At 50.9% G+C, this 22,988-nt stretch overlaps 1 pseudogene across 1 annotated transcript in view; it reads right to left on the bottom strand.

Annotated features, from left to right (window-relative positions):
• The window catches only part of LOC149427518 (AN1-type zinc finger protein 6-like), a 40,837-nt pseudogene extending 18,203 nt beyond the window's left edge, over positions 1-22,634 (bottom strand). The window contains exons 1-2 of the transcript XR_016311262.1: positions 22,359-22,634; positions 515-691 (exon numbers count right to left, since the gene is read on the bottom strand). The product of XR_016311262.1 is annotated as an AN1-type zinc finger protein 6-like (transcript). The remainder of the gene's footprint in view (positions 1-514; positions 692-22,358) is intronic.
• Between the last annotated feature and the right edge of the window lie 354 nt (positions 22,635-22,988).

Genomic DNA, 22,988 nt, shown 5'->3' with positions numbered 1-22,988 from the left:
GATTGTTTTACCAAAAAAAAATGCGCATCAGCCGTGACCTGCAAGAAGAAAAAGAAAAAGCAGAAGAATAAGAATTCCAGTCCACTATTATATTTTACATGAAAGTCTTGCGGTTGCAACAATGTATCCATTTGTATCCGAATAAAACCATCTGTATCCGAAATGGATACAAACGGATACATTGTTGCAACCGCAAGACTTTTCATATAAAATATAATAGTGGACTGGAATTCTTAGGGACAGAAGTGATTATGGGGTTAAATGCCGGCTGTAGACGGGACAAAAATTGTCCGATCTTTTTACCATTGGTGGTAACGTCGGGCGATCAAACGACCGATTTTTAGTTTTGTTTTTTTTTTTAAAAAACACCCGGTTTAATAAGGTAATGCAAAAAATAAAAAAGCAAATGCGGCAAACCATGCCATACACATGTATCTGAAAGGTGCATCACTGGGGCTCTAAGGCAGGTAGCCAGTTGCTCGGGTTTATGGATGTGAAAAGAACGTGGATCTACCTGGTGGACTGCTCCTGCCGCCGCCGCTGCTGCTGTTCTGCCTCTGTAGGTGTTCTTTGTAGCACACAGAACAGAGTCCATTGGTGCGAGGGTTACCATAAAATCCGCAGCCGTTGGAACAAAGTAGCGGTGCCTGGTTGTGGTTCGTTTCCTGCGCCATTTTCATCCACCATGCAACTAAAATATAAAAAGTGATAAAAAAAGCTTCTGTGAGTCACATACACAATCAGACCGCATCAGCTGCGGAGATCACGCCGTATATTTCATCATTTTATTACACGTGTCAAATGCAGGGCCCGCAGGCCATTTCATGTGGCCCTCGCACCTCTTCTGCAGCATCCCCCCTCATCTCGGCCCCCACCCTGCTAGCAGCAGAGAGGATGACAGAACTCCTCCCACAGATCCTCTGCCCCTCTGTGCAGCCGCAGCACCACCCTCCACCTTGTCTTAGCAGTCGGCAGCAGAGAGAACAGAACTCCTCCCACAGATCCTGTGGCCCTGTGTGCAGCCGCAGCACCATCCCCACAGATCCTGTGCCTCTATGCAGCACCACCCACCTTGTCTTAGTCGGCAACAGAGGATGGACAGAACACCTCCCACAGATCCTGTGCTTCCCTGTGCAGCTGCAGCACCACCCCCACCTTGTCTTAGCAGTCAGCAGCAGAGAGGACGGCAGAACTCCTCCCACAGATCCTGTGCCCCTCTGTGCAGCCGCAGCACCACCCCCACCTTGTCTTAGCAGTCAGCAGCAGAGAGGACGGCAGAAGTCCTCCCACAGATCCTGTGCCCTCTGTGCAGCCGCAGCACCACCCCCACCTTGTCTTAGCAGTCAGCAGCAGAAAGGACAGGACTCCTCCCACAGATCCTGTGCAGCCGCAGCACCACCCCCACCTTGTCTTAGCAGTCAGCAGCAGAAAGGACAGGACTCCTCCCACAGATCCTGTGCCTCCCTGTGCAGCACCATCCCCACAGATCCTGTGCAGCCGCAGCACCACCCCCACCTTGTCTTAGCAGTCAGCAGCAGAAAGGACAACAGAACTCCTTCTCCAGATCCTGTACTTCTCCATGCAGCCACGGAAAGGGTCATCTCTGCCCCCCGCTGTCTCAGATGACAGGACTCCTGCAAATCCTGCACCTCTGTGCAGCCGCAGCACCCCCTCATCTCAGCCTCCCCTAGTCTTAGCATTCAGCAGACTCCAGCCCTCCTCCAGATCCCGCAGGTTCTGCTTTCCAGCTCCGTCCCAAGCTTCTTCCTGCAGCAGCACAAGGTAAGGGACGGTGGGGGGCTCTGGACATCTGATGTAAGGGGTGGGGGGGCTCTGGACATCTGATGTAAGGGGTGGGGGGGCTCTGGACATCTGATGTAAGGGGTGGGGGGGCTCTGGACATCTGATGTAAGGGGTGGGGGGGCTCTGGACATCTGATGTAAGGGGTGGGGGGGCTCTGGACATCTGATGTAAGGGGTGGGGGGGCTCTGGACATCTAGTCTTACAAATACAGACCAGCCCTTTGAGGACAACCGTAATACTGATGAATTATGAAATGGAGTTCCACACCCCTGTATGACCTCATATGTCCACCAGCACAAAATTTCATGTCAAATTTTGATTTAGTTCTAGTCACTCTTGACTAAAATACAACTAAAACAATTCAGACGACTAAAATATTACTAAAATGGCATTTTAGTCAACTAAAAATAGTTTTAAAATTAGTCAACGAAAATTTTAGATGACAAAATTAACACCGTTGTCCACGTAGGAGAAAAAAAAAAAAAAAAAAAACACCTGCAAACACTACAGGAACAGGTAGTTCTTCCACCAAAGCTGACGACATCTATTGACAAGATTAACAAAAAAAAATAAACATACCACACAACACAAAAAAGGGACTTTATTTTCTTCTGTAACACATTTTACTGCATGCAAATACATTTCAAATAGAAACCCAATTCTTTCCTATGTGGCTGGTTCACTTTACATGCAACACCAGTTTTGTGCGTTTTTTGGTGGAAGACCATAAAAGGTCCATTTACACCAAGTACAGTAAGTATTACCGCGCATGCGTAGGTGTGAATGGGCCCTTAACCCCTTAAATACCGGGCACTTCTACCCCCTCCCCGCCCACCGGGCACTTCTACCCCCTCCCCGCCCAGGCCAATTTGCAGCTTTCAGCGCTGTCGCACTTTGAGTGACGTATCCTATGCGCACCTGGTAAGTGCGCAATTTTACCATTTCTCAAGGGGGGGGAGGGGGTGAGGGAAAGAAAGGGGGGAGGGGGTGAGGGAAAGAAAGGGGGGAGGGGGTGAGGGAAAGAAAGGGGGGGTGAGGGAAAGAAAGGGGGGGTGAGGGAAAGAAAGGGGGGGGTGAGGGAAAGAAAGGGGGGGAGGGAGGGAAAGAAAGGGGGGGAGGGAGGGAAAGAAAGGAGATGGGGAAGAAAGATTGTATTTTTTTATTAAATTTTTAACCTTTTTTTTCAGCACATGGTGACCAAAGCAATACAACGTTACCATAGTAACATTGAACTACTCTGGGCAAGTGATCAGGATTTTTTTAAAATCCATTTTGATTGGTAATACCGATGTATTTAATTGATATTTGCAATCGTTGTTACTGAAACGGATTCATTTACTCTTGTTGTGATTGGGCAAAGCTGATCACATGATACAGATGGGCTGTGATTGGCCCTGTCTATCATGTCACTGCCTTGACCAGTCACAGCTAACATAATTGTATAGAATGGATGGCACGACAGGAAGCCATCCATTGGATACAATCGACATGTGATCTGCTGTGATTGGTCACAGCGGTCACATGACACTGGCAACGGGCCAGTGTAGTGATATGTCATTGGCTGCATCCCGTGGACAGATCACACTCGCTGCACGGCTCCTTTTGACAGGACGTCATATGACTCCCAGCCACAACGGCGAGTGTCGCGCCCGGCCATCAATCAGCTATAGGCCGGGCAGGAAGGTGTTAAAGCTCTCTACATTTTTAACCCTTACCTTCACAATCATCTCCTGTGACCTACACAGCTTCACATACTATAAAGAGATGTCCAAAAGGGCAAGAGGCAGGGTCATCAAAAAGGCAAAATGTATTAAAGTAAATCTAAACTTCATCTGAGGAGGGGGTGGCCTCCCTCCTGCCGCTCGCCGGCATTTCTTGGGCTTATCGCTTTTACCGGCGAGCCTGTGAGACGATCTGACGAGTCACGTGGTTGGCCATAGAGGTGAACAGAGACCAGAAAGTCTCTGATCACCTCTATGATCTTGGGAAGACCGGAGCGACGTCATGACCTCACTTCCTGTGTAGGGCAGGAGTAAATTAAGGTTTTTTTTTTTGGTAGCCTCCCCAGCGGTCTGATTATGTCCATATTTCTGTACTCAAAGCGGTACATTTTTTTGCATGGAAAGATGTATTTTTTTTATTGTAGGCTGTAATTTTTAGGAGTAACAATGAAATCTGTCCTAACAAGAGTCTAGTAAACATCCCGGGGATGATAAAGTTTGAAACACGAAATCATAAGTTATAATTTAATAAATAATCAAAAAATATTATAATAAATGTAATTCAATAATATAATCAAACCAAAAACACTGAAATGTGAAATAGAGCGCCAAGTTGGCACATCGCTGAGCTCAGTCGCAGAATCGTTTTCAGTGTCTGATGAGGAATTTCCCCCACCAATCATTATCACTCAATTCTGCAAGTGGTTCTGATTTACTATCGCTGTTCTCTAGCCGGTCTAAAACCGCGTCTGACCTAAAGGGACGCTTTTTGGACGCCATGGACGTTTCTCAGTTTCCAGGCAGAAAGAACAGTAACGATGCAGGCAGGGCGCCGGACAAAGCACTCGGGACAAAATGTATGTGAAATGGTTTGATACAGGAATGTTATACGATGTGATTTTAGTGGATTTAGTGAATGTCACTTATTTAATTTCCCGCCAGTTCCATCCCCCGTACGTCCCGACGTCGCAGGGAACGGAACCTGGAAGACAGATGCCGGAGGACATTGCCGGGGACACTGCAGGAGGGACATCGCGGGAGCGCAGGACAAGGTAAGTGCAGAAGGGATCCTGGAGCAACGCTACAGAGTATTCCCGAGTGTAGCTCAGGGGGGGGGGGGGGGGGTCACCGCTTGTGGTGCTGAAACTTTACTCCGAGCTACACTCGGGAATACCGCCAGGGGGGTTAAAAAGCAAAAAGATCTTTTGCTTTTAAAAGTCGGAGAGATTTGGGATCTTATAGACCTGAGCTCTCTCCATAAAGAGGACCTGTCAGCCCTTACTTCTATTACAAGCGATGTTTTCGTTCCTTGTAATCGGGATAAAAACGATTTTAAAAATAAATAAAAATGGAGACAGTGTAAAAAATATCCCTCAGTGGTTGCATACGCAAGGTGGGGCATGCATAGGTGAATGGTGTTCGCACCGCACATGTGAGGTATTGACGCAAATGTTAGCAGGCATCCTGTTGCCGTTCCACGCGTGTGCGCAATTTTAAAGCGTGACGTGTCAGGTATCCAATTACTCAGCGTAAAATTAACCTGTGTCATTGGACACGGCTGATCACATGGTAAAAGGCCGCTGTGATTGGCCTTTTACCTCATCACGTGATCAGCATGGAGATCGCCAGGTGCGAGCGGGACAGCGACACAAATGATAGCAGGTATCCTGTTGCCATTCCACGTGTGTGCGCAATTTTAAAGCTCGACGTGTCAGGATAATTTTATGCCAAGTAAATGTATACCTGTGTCATTGGACACGGCTGATCGCATGGTAAAAGGCTGTTGTGAATGGCCTTTTACCTCATCACGTGATCAGCATGGAGATCGCCAGGTGCGAGCGGGACAGCGTGTTCTGGGAGGATGTCATACGACGCCCTCCCAGAACTGGGTCACCACGTCGCCGTCACTCGCCTATAGCGCGGTTACCAAGCGGTTAACCGTCATCGCCCTCTGCGCAGACATTGCTCAGCAAGCACCTCCCATACAGTGTCTGCACGTAGCTGGGACCTAAATAAAGCTTCGCACCGCCAGACATCACATGACCAGCCATCAAAGGACAGACGAGGGTCAGAAACTAGAAAAAGGTCAAAAGATCTCACAACAACACTGCAGCCCGGCTGCATTTGTAATGTGTATTCTGGGAACATGTCAGTCCATACATAAACAAAGACTGATGTCACCGTGTACATGGAAATCCCCGGCCCTCCATCCCACAGGAAGGACTACGAATGTCAGACCAACAACATGCAAAACCGGGACATAAAATTATTATTATACAGGATTTATATGGCGGCAGAAGGTTTGCTCAGCGCTGTACATTATAGTGGGGACAGAACAATACAGCAACAATACAATACACGAGGGTTCGAGGGCCCTGATCCTTGGAGCTTACAATCTAGGAGGGAGGGGATAGTGGTACAGGAGGAGATGGCTGTGGGGGATGGAGTGGTGGGAGGAGAGGAGGAGATCAGCTGTTAGGTGAGGGCGGGGTAGGCTTCCCTGAAGAGATGGGTATTCAGGGTGCGCCTGAAGGCGAGGAGGGAAGGTGACAGTCTGATGTATTGGGGTAGGAAGTTCCAGAGGATGGGGGAAGTCCTGGAGAAGTCCTGCAGTCGGGCGTGGGAGGAGGAGACCAGGGAACTAGAGAGTAGGTGGTCTTGTGAGCAGAGAAGAGTACGGGTTGGGTGGTATTTGGGTATCAGGTCGGTGAGGTAGTTTGGGGCAGCGTTATGAATGGCTTGTGTTAGTAGTTTGAATTTAATGAGTTGGGCAATCGGGAGCCAGTGGAGGGATTGGCAGAGGGGGGTGGAGGACACAGTGGAGGGATTGGCAGAGGGGGGTGGAGGACACTGAGTGGAGGTCAGTGGAGGGATTGGCAGAGGGGTGGAGGACGCTGAGTGGAGGCCAGTGGAGGGAATGACAGAGGGGGATGGAGCCAGTGGAGGGAATGACAGGGGGGTGGCAGATGCGGAGCGGTTGGTGAGGTGGATGAGTCTGGCCGCTGAGTTCAGGATAGACTGAAGCGGGGATAGTCTGCGATGAGGTCGGCTGGGGAGGAGGGAGTTGCAGTAGTCCAGGAGTGAGATAAGGGAGTGAACGAGTAGTTTAGTAGTGTCTGCGGTTAGGAAGGAACGTGTTTTGGAGATGTTGGGGAGGCGGAGCCGGCATGAGTTTGCCAACGATTGGACATGAGGTTGGAAGGAGAGGTTTGAGTCTAGAGTGACACCTAGGACTTTGGCTTGTAGGGTGGGATTGATGGTGGCGTTGTTGGACGTGATGGAGAGAGTGGGGGGGGGGGGGGGCGCACGGGTTGGGGGGAAAATACAGGCATTCGGGGAAAACTCTGTATTGTACAGGACCAGAACTGATATCACAGCGCTATACTGCGCACATTCAAAGTGCGTCTTCATCACGTCAGCTCCGGCCATTTCTGCCACTTTGTTTACATTTTTTAAAAAAATCTGTAATTTTGCTAGAAAAGGAGATTGATTAAAGCCGATTCCAGGAGGGGGGCTACAGGAAGGTCTCCCCCCTCTGCTTGTACAAAGAGCATCACTCCTGCAGGTACATCATTCGTGTGGAAGTGGTTAAGGCGCATTCTATACACGAGCCCGGTTTCACACCGACGCGGTGAGGAATTGTCAGCGTTTCCTGTGTGAATACCGCACCGCATCAGAATCACGCCCCGTTCATTCGGACCGCGGCGGGTGTGTATGTTACACTCCAAAAGCAGGCCACAAAACACGGTGCGATGTGCAGAATCAGATTGCATAAGTGTGACTACCAGTGTGGACCAAAAAAAAAAGAAAAAAAAAAAAAAAAAAGGGTCCTGCGCATCTTTGGTGTGGTGCGAATAGAACCATACAGAACGTACGACTGATCGAACTGCACACAAATCACATGTGATATACCGCACCGCATATATGTGAACCCGGGCTGGAGGGTAAAATACCTTCTGTGTGCAACTTCCCCACCGAAAAAAAAAAAAAAAAAAAACACACAAACACCTGAGCCCTGTCGTGATCCAGCTATGTGCAAGAGAGCAGCGGCTCTACCTCCTCATTGGCTGAGACAGCAATGGCTACTGTTGCTGTCAATAACAGCCAGTGAGCCAATGAGGAAAGACTGGGTGGGGGGGGGGGGGCTTCTGTCTTTTTTCATTCGTAGTGAAAAAATAAAAACCCCGGTGACTATTCAATACCAGCATAAAAAAAAGCTCTGTGAAAAAAACAAAAAAACAAAAATAGAAATTTCATTTGGGTACACTTTAAAATTGCGCACGCTGTGCAACAGCAACAAACGGTGTAATTTTACTATTCATAGGCGACACTTTGAAAGGCCTTTACAGGTTTCCAATTTAGATTTATAGAGGAGATTGCAGACCAACAACATGAAAAACACGGCCATAAATAAAGGCAAACTGGAATTTTATGGGATATTTTTATAGCGGAAAGTAAAAATTTTGTTTTCCAAAATTTCCAGTCTGGTTTTTTCACTCGTAGAGAGAAAAAAAAAAAAAAAAGCAACAAAAAAAATTCTTCATTTGGGAACAGTGTTGCATGACCATATAGTTGACAGTTAAAGCAGCACAGGGCCATACAGCAAAAAAAATTAAAAATAAATTAAAAAATGGCCTGGTCATGACGGGGTAAATTTTTCACAGGGTCAAATTGTCTTGAATATCACTTTAATGTCATTTCCTAATCAACTTTCAGAAGAGACAACTCCGATACCTGCTGATCACAAATCCTGAGAGGCTCAATCAGCTACGATTCATGTATTGACATACTTGAAATACTACAATTTTGGCCATATTCTAATATATATATATATATATATATATATACACACACACATATATACATATATACATATACATACATATATACAGTATGTTGAAATGAGCTTCTATTACAAAATATGAAAGTTTTAAAAAGAAAAAAAATAAACAAATATGCTGCATGTCTTAAAAAAAAAAAAAACACAACATTTAATCTACATTTTTGGAATGCATTTTCAAAATATATGTAAAAATTACTTATGTATATGTTAAAAAAAATTTGAAAAATATATACTTCATATATTTTGTAATATATAAAAACCACATTTCAAAATTTTTATTATATATACATATACACACACACGGAGAAAAAAAAAAACTCCGTTTCGGTTATAAAATTGTACATAAGAAAAAAAGTTCACGTTTTTCAGTTTTTGGTTTATCAAAAAATAAAAAACCCCAGAGGGGATTAACCTCCCTGGCGGTATGATCATGTCAGGAATTTTGTGCTGAAAGCGGTACCATTTTTTTGCATGGAAATATGTCGTTTTTAATTGTAGGCTGTAATTTTTAGGAATAACTCACTGAAATCTGTCCGGACAAGAGTCTATTAAACATTCCGGATATGATAAAACTTGAAACACAAAATCATAAATTATAATTTAATTAATAATCATAAAAAATAATAATATAATAATAATCAATTTAATTCAATAATATAATCAAACCAAAAACACTGAAATTTGAAATACAGAGGCAAATTCGCACATCGCTGAGCAAAGTCGCAAAATCGTTTTCAGTGTCTGATGAGGAATTTCCCCCACCAATCATTATCACTCAATTCTGCAAGTGGTTCTGATTTACTATCGCTGTTCTAAAACCGCTTTTGATGTAAAGGGACGCTTTTTGGCCGCCATGGACTTTTCTAAGTTTCCAGGCAGAAAGAACAGTAAAATTGCAGGCAGGGCGCCGGACAAAGCAGTGGGGACAAAATGTATGTGAAATGCAGTGAAAAAGCAATGACAGCAAAAATGTCATTTTTTAAAAATTTCAAATTTCCCGCCGGTTCCGCCGCCTGAACGTTCCGACGTCACGGGGACCGGAACACGGAAGTCAGATGCCGGCATCCGCCGGAGGAGATGGACGGGGACGCTGCAGGGGACACATCGTGGGAGCGAAGGACAAGGTAAGTGCTGCAGGGACCCCCAGAGAACGCTGCATGGTAAGCCCGAGTGTAGCTCGGGGTTACCGTTCTTGGTATAGAAATTCTACCCCGAGCTACACTCGGGAAAACCGCTAAGGAGGTTAAATACCACCAAAAGAAAGCTCTATTTGTCTCAAAAAAATAAAAATATCACGAGTACAGTGTTGCATGACCGTGCAATTGTCAAAGTGCGACAACACTGAAAACTAAAAACTGGGCAGGAAGGAGGTGACAGTGCGCGGTAGGCGAGGGGTTAAGTTATAACCGCTTGCCGACCATAATTATAGCTACCGTATTTGCCGGCGTATAAGACGACTTTTTACCCCTTAAAAATCTTCTCAAAAGTCGGGGGTCGTCTTATACGCCGGTATACGGCATACTGACACTTTTTAGGGGGGCGGCGCGTTGCCGCCGCCGCCCCCCCCTTCCCCCAATGGAAGGGACACTAAGTACAGGGGTGGGCAGCGGCTGTTTCTTACCTGGTTCCGGTCCCACGACGATCCGGTCCAGGAAGCGCGGCTGCGCCTTCAGTTCAGTCACTGGATGTTCGTGCGGGCTGCTCGGCTCCGCCTCCTCACCAGTGATTGGCCGCCAGAACTGTAGCTCAGGAAAGGCACACAGGCGGCCAATCACCGGTGAGGGGGTGGAGCCGAGCGGCTCCGCGAAAATCGAGTGCAGGACCAGCAGGTAAGTGGTCAGTGTAGAGGTGCTGCTGCAACCACATATGCTGGCTGCAGCAGCACCATACGAGAACAGGGTCAGCAAGTGTCAGTGGGAGGAATAGTGCCCCATCATTGGTGTCACTGATACCAACGATGGGGCACTATTCCTCCCCCCCACTGACACCAACGATGGGGCACTATTCCCCCCCCCCCCCCCCCCCCACTGACACCAACGATGGGGCACTATTCCACCCCCCACTGACACCAACGATGGGGCACCATTCCACCCCCCACTGACACCAACGATGGGGCACCATTCCACCCCCCACTGACACCAACGATGGGGCACCATTCCACCCCCCACTGACACCAATGATGGGGCACCATTCCCCCCCACTGACACCATGATGGGGCACCATTCCCCCCCACTGACACCAATGATGGGGCACCATTCCCCCCACTGACACCAATGATGGGGCACCATTCCCCCCCACTGACACCAATGATGGGGCACCATTCCCCCCCACTGACACCAATGATGGGGCACCATTCCCCCCCACTGACACCAATGATGGGGCACCATTCCCCCCCACTGACACCAATGATGGGGCACCATTCCCCCCCACTGACACCAATGATGGGGCACCATTCCCCCCCACTGACACCAATGATGGGGCACCATTCCTCCCACTGACACCAATGATGGGGCACCATTCCTCCCACTGACCCCAATGATGGGGCACTATTCCTCCCACTGACACCAATGATGGGGCACTATTCCTCCCACTGACACCAATGATGGGGCACTATTCCTCCCACTGACACCAATGATGGGGCACTATTCCTCCCACTGACACCAATGATGGGGCACTATTCCTCCCACTGACACCAATGATGGGGCACTATTCCTGCCACTGGTACCAATGATGGGACACTATTCCTGCCACTGGTACCAATGATGGGACACTATTCCTGCCACTGGTACCAATGATGGGACACTATTCCTGCCACTGGTACCAATGATGGGACACTATTCCTGCCACTGGTACCAATGATGGGACACTATTCCTGCCACTGGTACCAATGATGGGACACTATTCCTGCCACTGGTACCAATGATGGGACACTATTCCTGCCACTGGTACCAATGATGGGACACTATTCCTGCCACTGGTACCAATGATGGGACACTATTCCTGCCACTGGTACCAATGATGGGGCACTATTCCTGCCACTGGTGTGCATTGTAAGAGGGGTAGTCTTATACGGCGAGTATAGCTCAAACACTAAATTTTAGCAGGAAAAGTAGGGGGGGTCGTCTTATACGCCGGCAAATACGGTAGATCTAACACACACTTGAAATGTGTTTTTATAGATTACAAAATATATGAAGTATATATTTAAAAAAATATATATATTTTTCAAGATTTTTTTTTCAGGTTTTTAACATAAAAAAAGTAATTTTAACATATATTTGAAAATGGATTCCAAAAATGTAGATTAAATGTATTTAAGACACAGCATATTTGAACTATTTTTAAAAATATTTAATATTTTGTAATAGAAACGCATTTGAACATACATAACACACCGTACACGCTTCTTCCTGCGTTCCCATAGACTGCTATTGGCCTCACAGCACACAAAAAGGCTCCTTGGGTAACGTGTTCCTCTGACACATGTTGTTCTGCATTCCGATGTCTGTGCTGGAACATAGAAGGTGTGATCGGGGCGCTCCCACAACATCAGGAAGGAGCTCCGCTCTGTTTACTCGGACTTTTTTTTTCAAGGGACCATAAACAAAGGTCCTGCGCTACATTAACCACTTGACTGCCGGGCCGATTCCTCTCCTACATTTAAAAAGCAGAAATTGTTTGCTAGAAATTACTTGGAACCCCCAAACATGATGTTTTGTCAAGCAGAGGCTCTAAAGAAAAAAAAAGTGGGTGCTGCAATTTTTTTTACGTCACGTGGAATTTGTACAAAAAGCAAATGTTTTGGAAAAAAAAAAAAAAACACTTTAAATCAGGGATCAAAATTTAAAGTCCTGAGCTACTAGCCAGGCTTTAAGCCCGAATTCACATTAATGTGGAGCGGTATATCACAGGACAGAACAGCACTTCTCTGCGAATCACAATCACAAAATGCCAATCCCTACACTGTCCTCCACCCCTCTCTGCCAATCCCTCCACTGGCCTCCACCCCTCTCTGCCAATCCCTCCACTGGCCTCCATTCAGTGTCCTCCACCCCTCTCTACCAATCCCTCCACTGGCCTCCACCCCTCTCTGCCAATCCCTCCACTGACCTCCACTCAGTGTCCTCCACCCCTCTCTGCCAATCCCTCCACTCAGTGTCTGCCACCCTCTCTGCCAATCCGTCCACTGACCTCCAGTCAGTGTCCTCCACTCCTCTCTGCCAATCCCTCCACTCAGTATCCTCCACTCCTCTGCCAATCCCTCCATTGGCTCCCAGTTGCCCAACGGATAAAGTTCAAAACATATAAAGCCATCCACAACACTGCCCCAATTTACATATCCGATCTTATCTCTAAATATCACCCAAACCGTCCTCTCCGCTCCTCGCAAGACCCCCTACTCTCTAGCTCCCTTATCTCCTCCTCCCATGCTCATCTCCAGGACTTCTCCAGAGCCTCCCCCATCCTCTGGAACTCTCTACCCCAATCTATCAGACTATCGCCTACTCCGCTTACTTTTAGGCGATCTCTGAAAACCGATCTCTTCAGGGAAGCCTATCCTGCCCTCAGCTAATAATGGAATCTTCTATTCCTCCCACCAGTCCACAGTTACTACCTTTTGTAGCAGTAGCCCCTCCCTCTTAGATTGTAAGCTCCCAGGATCAGCCCCTCCCTCCTAGAATGTAAGCTCCCAGGATCAGGGCCCTCCTATCCCTCTTGTATTGATCTGTATTGTCTCCCGTTATATTGTAAAGCGCTGAGCAAACTGTTGGCGCCATAAATCCTGTATAATAATAATAATAATAATAATAATAATATAAATCCTGTATAATAATAATATAAATCCTGTATAATAATAATAATATAAATCCTGTATAATAATAATATATCAAGATGAAAAGATAAATAATTCCATCCACATGAGCAGCCACCACAACACTGCAGGTAACAATACACATAAAATATACAGAAGTGCGGAGCTTCAAAAATAATTGAACTTAGGAGTCCAATCCACAAAAATAAGAATATATAGAACAAGCCCCTCTTCTCTGGAACCTCAGTACTGCTATAGGGGTCCCAAAACAGCAGCAAGGGGAAGACAGAAGAAAGTCCACCATCACCAAACACTCTGCACAACACGCAACATGCCTTCGGGTACCGTTACCCTTTACTGGCACCCAACATGCAATGAGATTCCGCCACGATTGTCATGTAACAGGACTGTGCAGCAATCACGGCAAAGCGTGGCCTTTAACCACTTCCCATCCGTCCATTGTATATAAACGGCCGGAAGGTGGCAGTGCAGGGGCGGGTGGACGTTTATGAACGGCCTCCCCACCCCCAGCTTGTGCACGTTCCCTGGGAGCGCGCAGCACCGCGATCCGGTGCCCGCTGTGTCCTCCGGTTCTTAAACCAAAAACCACTGAAAATTTTGAAGAAAAAAAATGTTTTAGTTTTTGTTTTAAAATTTTGTAAAAAGTGATTATTCTCCTGCACTGATGGGCCGCACTGATGGCATTGATGGTGACACTGATAGGTGGCTCAGATGGACACTGACAGGTGGCACTGCTGGGGCTACACTGATCATCAGTGTACATGTTCCCTCCGATGAATGACGATTACCGGCTCTCCTCTCCTCTGTCAGCGTGACGGCTCATGGGGAGAGAAATGCAGATAACTGGCATTTCCGTGTTTACATGTGATCAGACACAGCTGATCACATGACCGAGCCGATATTTTCGGCTCTTTCCGTGTATCGGTGATCCAAGGGACACAGCGCACCGCCCATCGCCGTGCATGCGTGGTGAGAATGGGAGGACGTCATAGGACATCCTCCCAGAACGAGAGAACCGCCTTGTGCCCGTCATTGGACTATATGGCAGGTGGGAGGCGGTTAAAATTTGCAAACCAAATGAAGATTTCCTTTTTAGAATAATAAGCTGTCAGCTTAGTAAAACAATCGATCTCCGAACAGATTTCCGGTTAATCGCACGTAGCTGGAGAACGACTCACATTCTTTTATCTCATGTCTTTCCTCGTGGTTGCTGCAAAATCGTGTGAATGCGTCCATGCGCTGCGTGTGATCTCGGCTGGCGGAGCTCGGATTCATCGAACGAGTTTACCAAAAATGTCAATATTGCAGAATATACCGCCACCTGCTACATAACAAAGATCAATTCATGCTGAATACATGAAATTATTAGTGTATTTTAAATAGGAAACTAGATTTAGATAGATTAACTCCAAAAGCATTTTATTAAAATAAATCAGTTAAAATTAAATATATATATATATATATATAGATACAGTCAGGTCCATAAATATTGGGACATGGACACAATTCTATCATTTTTGGCTCTATACACCACCACAATGGATTTGAAATGAAACGAACAAGATGTGCTTTAACTGCAGACTGTCAGCTTTAATTTGAGGGTATTTACATCCAAATCAGGTGAACGGTGTAGGAATTACAAGAGTTTGCATATGTGCCTCCCACTTGTTAAGGGACCAAAAGTAATGGGACAGAATAATAATCAAAATCAAACTTTCACTTTTTAATACTTGGTTGCAAATCCTTTGCAGTCAATGACAGCCTGAAGTGTGGAACGCATAGACATCACCAGACGCTGGGTGTCATCCCTGGTGATGCTCTGCCAGGCCTCTACTGCAACTGTCTTCAGTTCCTGCTTGTTCTTGGGGCATTTTCCTTCAGTTTTGTCTTCAGCAAGTGAAATGCTCAATCGGATTCAGGTCAGGTGATGGACTTGGCCATTGCAGAACATTCCACTTCTTTGGTGTCTTTTGCAGTCTGCTTTGGGTCATTGTCCATCTGCACTGTGAAGCGTCCAATGAGTTGTGAAGCATTTGGCTGAATATGAGCCGATAATATTCCCGAAACACTTCACAATTCATCCGGCTGCTTCTGTCAGCCGTCACATCATCAATAAATACAAGAGAAGCAGTTCCATTGGCAGCCATACATGCCCACGCCATGACACTACCACCACCATGATCACTGATGAGGTGGTATGCTGAGGACCATGAGCAGTTCCTTCTCCATCCTCTTCTCTTCCCATCACTCTGGTACAAGTTGATGTCGGTCTCATCTGTCCATAGGATGTTGTTCCAGAACTGTGAAGGCTTTTTTACATGTCGTTTGGCAAACTCTAATCTGGCCTTCCTGTTTTTGAGGCTCACCAATGGTTTCCATCTTGTGGTGAACCCTCTGTATTCACTCTGGTGAAGTCTTCTCTTGATTGGTGACTTTGACACACATACACCTACCTCCTGGAGAGTGTTCTTGATCTGGCCAACTGTTGTGAAGGGCGTTTTCTTCACCAGGGAAAGAATTCTTCAGTCATCCACCACAGTTGTTTTCCGTGGTCTTCCGGGTCTTTTGGTGTTGCTGAGCTCACCGGTGCGTTCCTTCTTTTTAAGAATGTTCCAAACAGTTGTTTGGCCACGCCTAATGTTTTTGCTATCTCTCTGATGGGTTTGTTTTGTTTTTTCAGCCTAATGATGGCTTCACTGAGAGTGACAGCTCTTTGGATCTCATCTTGAGAGTTGACAGCAACAGATTCCAAATGCAAATCGCACACTTGAAATGAACTCTGGACCTTTTATCTGCTCATTGTAATTGGGATAATGAGGGAATAACACACACCTGGCCATGGAACAGCTGAGAAGCCAATGGTCCCTTAACAAGTGGGAGGCACATATGCAAACTGTTGTAATTCCTACACCGTTCACCTGATTTGGATGTAAATACCCTCAAATGAAAGCTGACAGTCTGCAGTTAAATCACATCTTGTTTGTTTTATTTCAAATCCATTGTGGTGTAGAGCCAAAACGAAGAGAGGGACGGGGGGGGGGGGGAGACACGAAGAGAGGGACGGGGGGGGGGGGGGAGACACGAAGAGAGGGACGGGGGGGGGGGGGGGAGACACGAAGAGAGGGACGGGGGGGGGGGGGGGAGACACGAAGAGAGGGACGGGGGGGGGGGGGGGGAGACACGAAGAGAGGGACGGGGGGGGGGGGGGGGAGACACGAAGAGAGGGACGGGGGGGGGGGGGGGGGGAGACACGAAGAGAGGGACGGGGGGGGGGGGGGGGAGACACGAAGAGAGGGACGGGGGGGGGGGGGGGGGAGACACGAAGAGAGGGACGGGGGGGGGGGGGGGGGAGACACGAAGAGAGGGACGGGGGGGGGGGGGGGGAGACACGAAGAGAGGGACGGGGGGGGGGGGAGACACGAAGGGAGGGACGGGGGGGGGGGGGGAGACACGAAGGGAGGGACGGGGGGGGGGGGAGACACGAAGAGAGGGACGGGGGGGGGGGGGGAGACACGAAGAGAGGGACGGGGGGGGGGGGGGAGACACGAAGAGAGGGACGGGGGGGGGGGGGGAGACACGAAGAGAGGGACGGGGGGGGGAGACGAAAGAGAGGGACGGGGGGGGAGACGAAGAGAGGGACGGGGGGGGGAGACGAAGAGAGGGACGGGGGGGGGGAGACGAAGAGAGGGACGGGGGGGGGAGACGAAGAGAGGGACGGGGGGGGGGAGACGAAGAGAGGGACGGGGGGGGGGGAGACGAAGAGAGGGACGGGGGGGGGGGAGACGAAGAGAGGGACGGGGGGGGGAGACGAAGAGAGGGACGGGGGGGGGAGACGAAGAGAGGGACGGGGGGGGGAGACGAAGAGAGGGACGGGGGGGGGAGACGAAGAGAGGGACGGGGGGGGGAGACGAAGAGAGGGACGGGGGGGGGGGAGACGAAGAGAGGGACGGGGGGGGGAGACGAAGAGAGGGACGGGGGGGGGGAGACGAAGAGAGGGACGGGGGGGGGGGAGACGAAGAGAGGGACGGGGGGGGGGGAGACGAAGAGAGGGACGGGGGGGGGGAGACGAAGAGAGGGACGGGGGGGGGGAGACGAAGAGAGGGACGGGGGGGGGGGAGACGAAGAGAGGGACGGGGGGGGGGAGACGAAGAGAGGGACGGGGGGGGGGAGACGAAGAGAGGGACGGGGGGGGGGGAGACGAAGAGAGGGACGGGGGGGGGGGAGATGAAGAGAGGGACGGGGGGGGGGGGGGAGACGAAGAGAGGGACGGGGGGGGGGGAGACGAAGAGAGGGACGGGGGGGGAGACGAAGAGAGGGACGGGGGGGGGAGACGAAGAGAGGGACGGGGGGGGGGGAGACGAAGAGAGGGACGGGGGGGGGAGACGAAGAGAGGGACGGGGGGGGGGAGACGAAGAGAGGGACGGGGGGGGGGGAGACGAAGAGAGGGACGGGGGGGGGGGAGACGAAGAGAGGGACGGGGGGGGGGGAGACGAAGAGAGGGACGGGGGGGGGGAGACGAAGAGAGGGACGGGGGGGGGGAGACGAAGAGAGGGACGGGGGGGGGAGACGAAGAGAGGGACGGGGGGGGGAGACGAAGAGAGGGACGGGGGGGGGGGGAGAAGGGGAGGGGGGGGAAGAAGCTACTCTTAAGAGCTGTAATTCCTAAACCCCTCCCCAATGTGGATGTACAGACCCTCATACACCTGAGAGTGCGCACCGTCCGCCCAGATCCATCATAGAACTAGAGCACCCCTCACATTTTCGTAAATATTTAATGTATCATGTGACCCGCACGTCGCTCTGGCTGTACCAACACAAGGGGGCTCCCTGACTGCTGTATCGGAATGAAGATCCCGGTGATCATGTGATCGCTATGCAATCACATGACCACGACATAAGCAAAGCTGTTCTGAATCAATCTCTTTCATAACAGCTCTGCTTCTCTTCCTAGAGAGCTGCGATTGGTCCACAGCTATCACATGATACATGGGGCCAATCACAGCACCCTGTACCATGTGACCAGCTCCAGCCAATCGCAGATCACCATCTTGAGCTGTCAAAACACAACTCACTGATGACAGTTCATGAAGGAATTAGATTCACAATAGGAAGCTTTGCATTGCAGGAGAAATGATTAAAAGAAAGAAAAAAAAAATAAAATTCCCTGAACCCCCCCCCCCCCCCCCCCACAGTAGTACAATGTTATTATGGTAACATTGTACTATTCTGATAAAAGTATTAAAAAAAAGTAAAAAAAAACCCTTAAATTAAAAAAATTAAAAACAAAATAAAAAAACTCAATATGGTTATTTTTTTATTTTTAAACTTCCCAAACCCCTCCCTCTTAGCAAAGCGACAATCTTGCGTCATTTCCTATTTTGGGGTACATTACACACACGTTCGATGAGCACATTTAACCCTTCGATCGCCCCGTCACCCAGCCAGTGCCATTAGTAGTGTCAGTATATGGAAGTCTTCACTGATCGCTGGATTTCCTGCCACTAGTGACATCAGATAACAGCAGGGTAAGCCAAGCGCCCCCCCCCAGCCGGGCTCAGCCATCCCTCAGGGGATACAGAGAATGCAGCCGGCAGTTCCGCTGACTTACCATAGAGCTGATCAGAGACCAGAATGGCTCCAATCATCTCTATGGTCCAAGAAATCAGAAGCTGCGAGTATTTCATCACTTCGGGTTCGCAGGATATAAACAGCGCCATTTGTAAGTTGGGAAAGTGTCCGATCACAGCGGTCTTGGTGAAAGGAGACGATGGAAGGACAGAGGAGAGATCCAGAGTCTGATAGACCCCAGAGGTATCAAAAAAAGAATCTATGACAACGTCTACGGAGGTTATACGGGATGTCTGCATTCCTTGTGATGGCATTAAAAGGGACAAAAACAACAAAAAACACCTTTGTCCTTTACAGCACTTTTGATTATTATATTTCTGGATATATATTAGAGAGATCCTGTGTTTACACTGAGCTGGTTCTGGATACACACAGACCCCCGGGGGGGGGGGTCACATTCTGGATACACACAGACCCGGGGGGGGGGTCACATTCTGGATACACACAGACCCGGGGGGGGGGGTCACATTCTGGATACACACAGACCCGGGGGGGGGGGTCACATTCTGGATACACACAGACCCGGGGGGGGGGGGGTCACATTCTGGATACACACAGACCCGGGGGGGGGGGTCACATTCTGGATACACACAGACCCGGGGGGGGGTCACATTCTGGATACACACAGACCCGGGGGGGGGGTCACATTCTGGATACACACAGACCCGGGGGGGGGGTCACATTCTGGATACACACAGACCCGGGGGGGGGGATCACATTCTGGATACACACAGACCCGGGGGGGGGGATCACATTCTGGATACACACAGACCCGGGGGGGGGTCACATTCTGGATACACACAGACCCGGGGGGGGGGGTCACATTCTGGATACACACAGACCCGGGGGGGGGGGGTCACATTCTGGATACACACAGACCCGGGGGGGGGGGGGTCACATTCTGGATACACACAGACCCGGGGGGGGGGGTCACATTCTGGATACACACAGACCCGGGGGGGGGTCACATTCTGGATACACACAGACCCGGGGGGGGCACATTCTGGCATTCTGGATACACACAGACCCGGGGGGGGGGGTCACATTCTGGATACACACAGACCCGGGGGGGGGGGTCACATTCTGGATACACACAGACCCGGGGGGGGGGGTCACATTCTGGATACACACAGACCCGGGGGGGGGGGGTCACATTCTGGATACACACAGACCCGGGGGGGGGGGGTCACATTCTGGATACACACAGACCCGGGGGGGGGGGTCACATTCTGGATACACACAGACCCGGGGGGGGGGGGTCACATTCTGGATACACACAGACCCGGGGGGGGGGGGGGGTCACATTCTGGATACACACAGACCCGGGGGGGGGGGTCACATTCTAGATACACACAGACCCGGGGGGGTCACATTCTGGATACACACAGACCCGGGGGGGGGGGGTCACATTCTGGATACACACAGACCGGGGGGGGGGGGGGTCACATTCTGGATACACACAGACCCGGGGGGGGGGTCACATTCTGGATACACACAGACCCGGGGGGGGGGTCACATTCTGGATACACACAGACCCGGGGGGGGGGTCACATTCTGGATACACACAGACCCGGGGGGGGGTCACATTCTGGATACACACAGACCCGGGGGGGGTCACATTCTGGATACACACAGACCCGGGGGGGGGGGGGTCACATTCTGGATACACACAGACCCGGGGGGGGGGGTCACATTCTGGATACACACAGACCCGGGGGGGGGGGTCACATTCTGGATACACACAGACCCGGGGGGGGGGGTCACATTCTGGATACACACAGACCCGGGGGGGGGGGGTCACATTCTGGATACACACAGACCCGGGGGGGGGGTCACATTCTGGATACACACAGACCCGGGGGGGGGTCACATTCTGGATACACACAGACCCGGGGGGGGGGTCACATTCTGGATACACACAGACCCGGGGGGGGCACATTCTGGCATTCTGGATACACACAGACCCGGGGGGGGGGTCACATTCTGGATACACACAGACCCGGGGGGGGCACATTCTGGCATTCTGGATACACACAGACCCGGGGGGGGGGGTCACATTCTGGATACACACAGACCCGGGGGGGGGGGTCACATTCTGGATACACACAGACCCGGGGGGGGGGGGGGGTCACATTCTGGATACACACAGACCCGGGGGGGGGGTCACATTCTGGATACACACAGACCCGGGGGGGGGGGGTCACATTCTGGATACACACAGACCCCGGGGGGGGGGTCACATTCTGGATACACAGACCCGGGGGGGGGTCACATTCTGGATACACACAGACCCGGGGGGGGGGGGTCACATTCTGGATACACACAGACCCCGGGGGGGGGGGTCACATTCTGGATACACACAGACCCGGGGGGGGGGGTCACATTCTGGATACACACAGACCCGGGGGGGGTGTCACATTCTGGATACACACAGACCCGGGGGGGGGGGTCACATTCTGGATACACACAGACCCGGGGGGGGGGGGTCACATTCTGGATACACACAGACCCGGGGGGGGGGGGTCACATTCTGGATACACACAGACCCGGGGGGGGGGGGGTCACATTCTGGATACACACAGACCCGGGGGGGGGGGGGGGTCACATTCTGGATACACACAGACCCGGGGGGGGGGGGGGGTCACATTCTGGATACACACAGACCCGGGGGGGGGGGGTCACATTCTGGATACACACAGACCCGGGGGGGGGTCACATTCTGGATACACACAGACCCGGGGGGGGTCACATTCTGGATACACACAGACCCGGGGGGGGGTCACATTCTGGATACACACAGACCCGGGGGGGGGGGGGGGTCACATTCTGGATACACACAGACCCGGGGGGGGGGGGTCACATTCTGGATACACACAGACCCGGGGGGGGGGGGGTCACATTCTGGATACACACAGACCCGGGGGGGGGGGGGTCACATTCTGGATACACACAGACCCGGGGGGGGGGTCACATTCTGGATACACACAGACCCGGGGGGGGGGGGTCACATTCTGGATACACACAGACCCGGGGGGGGGGTCACATTCTGGATACACACAGACCCGGGGGGGGGGTCACATTCTGGATACACACAGACCCGGGGGGGGGGGTCACATTCTGGATACACACAGACCCGGGGGGGGGGGTCACATTCTGGATACACACAGACCGGGGGGGGGGGTCACATTCTGGATACACACAGACCCGGGGGGTCACATTCTGGATACACACAGACCCGGGGGGGGGGGGTCACATTCTGGATACACACAGACCCGGGGGGGGGGGTCACATTCTGGATACACACAGACCCGGGGGGGGGTCACATTCTGGATACACACAGACCCGGGGGGGGGTCACATTCTGGATACACACAGACCCGGGGGGGGGGGGGTCACATTCTGGATACACAATATTCTGGGATTACACTTCGTTTCTTCTGGATACACAGAGTTGCCCCCGGCGGTATACAGCTGTATATACTCTGGGATGGGGGAGGGGGGTATACCGTCCTCTCCGGTCAAACACTCACCTCACACACCGGCGGGGACGGCTATCCGGTGACGTCTACGGCTGTGTCCGGACTCGGGGCCTGTCAGGCAGGGACTCGGCCTCGGTGTCTCCTCTCCCCGCCTCTCGCCCTCTCTCCCGGTGACGTGGGACTCTCCCGGTACCGCTCAGGACACAGCCGGTCTCAGACACTTCCTCCTTTCACGCTTCCGGTTTTTTTTTTTTTTTTTTTCCAGTCTCCCACTTCCGACGAGAGCCGCTTTTTCCCCCGGACCACTTCCGGCTCCTCCCCGCCGGAGCTCCCTCCTCATTGGCTGAGCGGGAGAGCTCTGGTGTGACGTAACTAAAACGTCAGGCGTGACGTCACCGCCAGGCTTAGTCATGGCTCCCGGCCAGTTCCACCAGTGGGGAGGGGAGGGGGGTGAATCATCGATGAGAGATGCCTGACACCTGGAACAGTGATGACACCGAATGTTGTCAGTGAGCATGGAGGGAGGTCATTGGTGACCTGAAAACACTCCTCCCTTGGCTGCTTGTGACGTAACCACCTCAGGGCCCCGCCCCTTGTTTCCATGTAACAATCAGGATTTTTTGCTACAAAATTACCAAACATTATATATATATAGACAAACCGAGGCCCTCAGAATAAAAT

Source organism: Staurois parvus, unplaced genomic scaffold (assembly GCF_062004578.1).
Source record: "Staurois parvus isolate SC_StPar_1 unplaced genomic scaffold, SC_StPar_1.0 ptg003690l, whole genome shotgun sequence".
NCBI lineage: Eukaryota > Metazoa > Chordata > Amphibia > Anura > Ranidae > Staurois > Staurois parvus.
The sequence above is the reverse complement of the archived record's forward strand: the minus strand, read 5'-3'. Positions and strand labels throughout refer to the sequence as shown.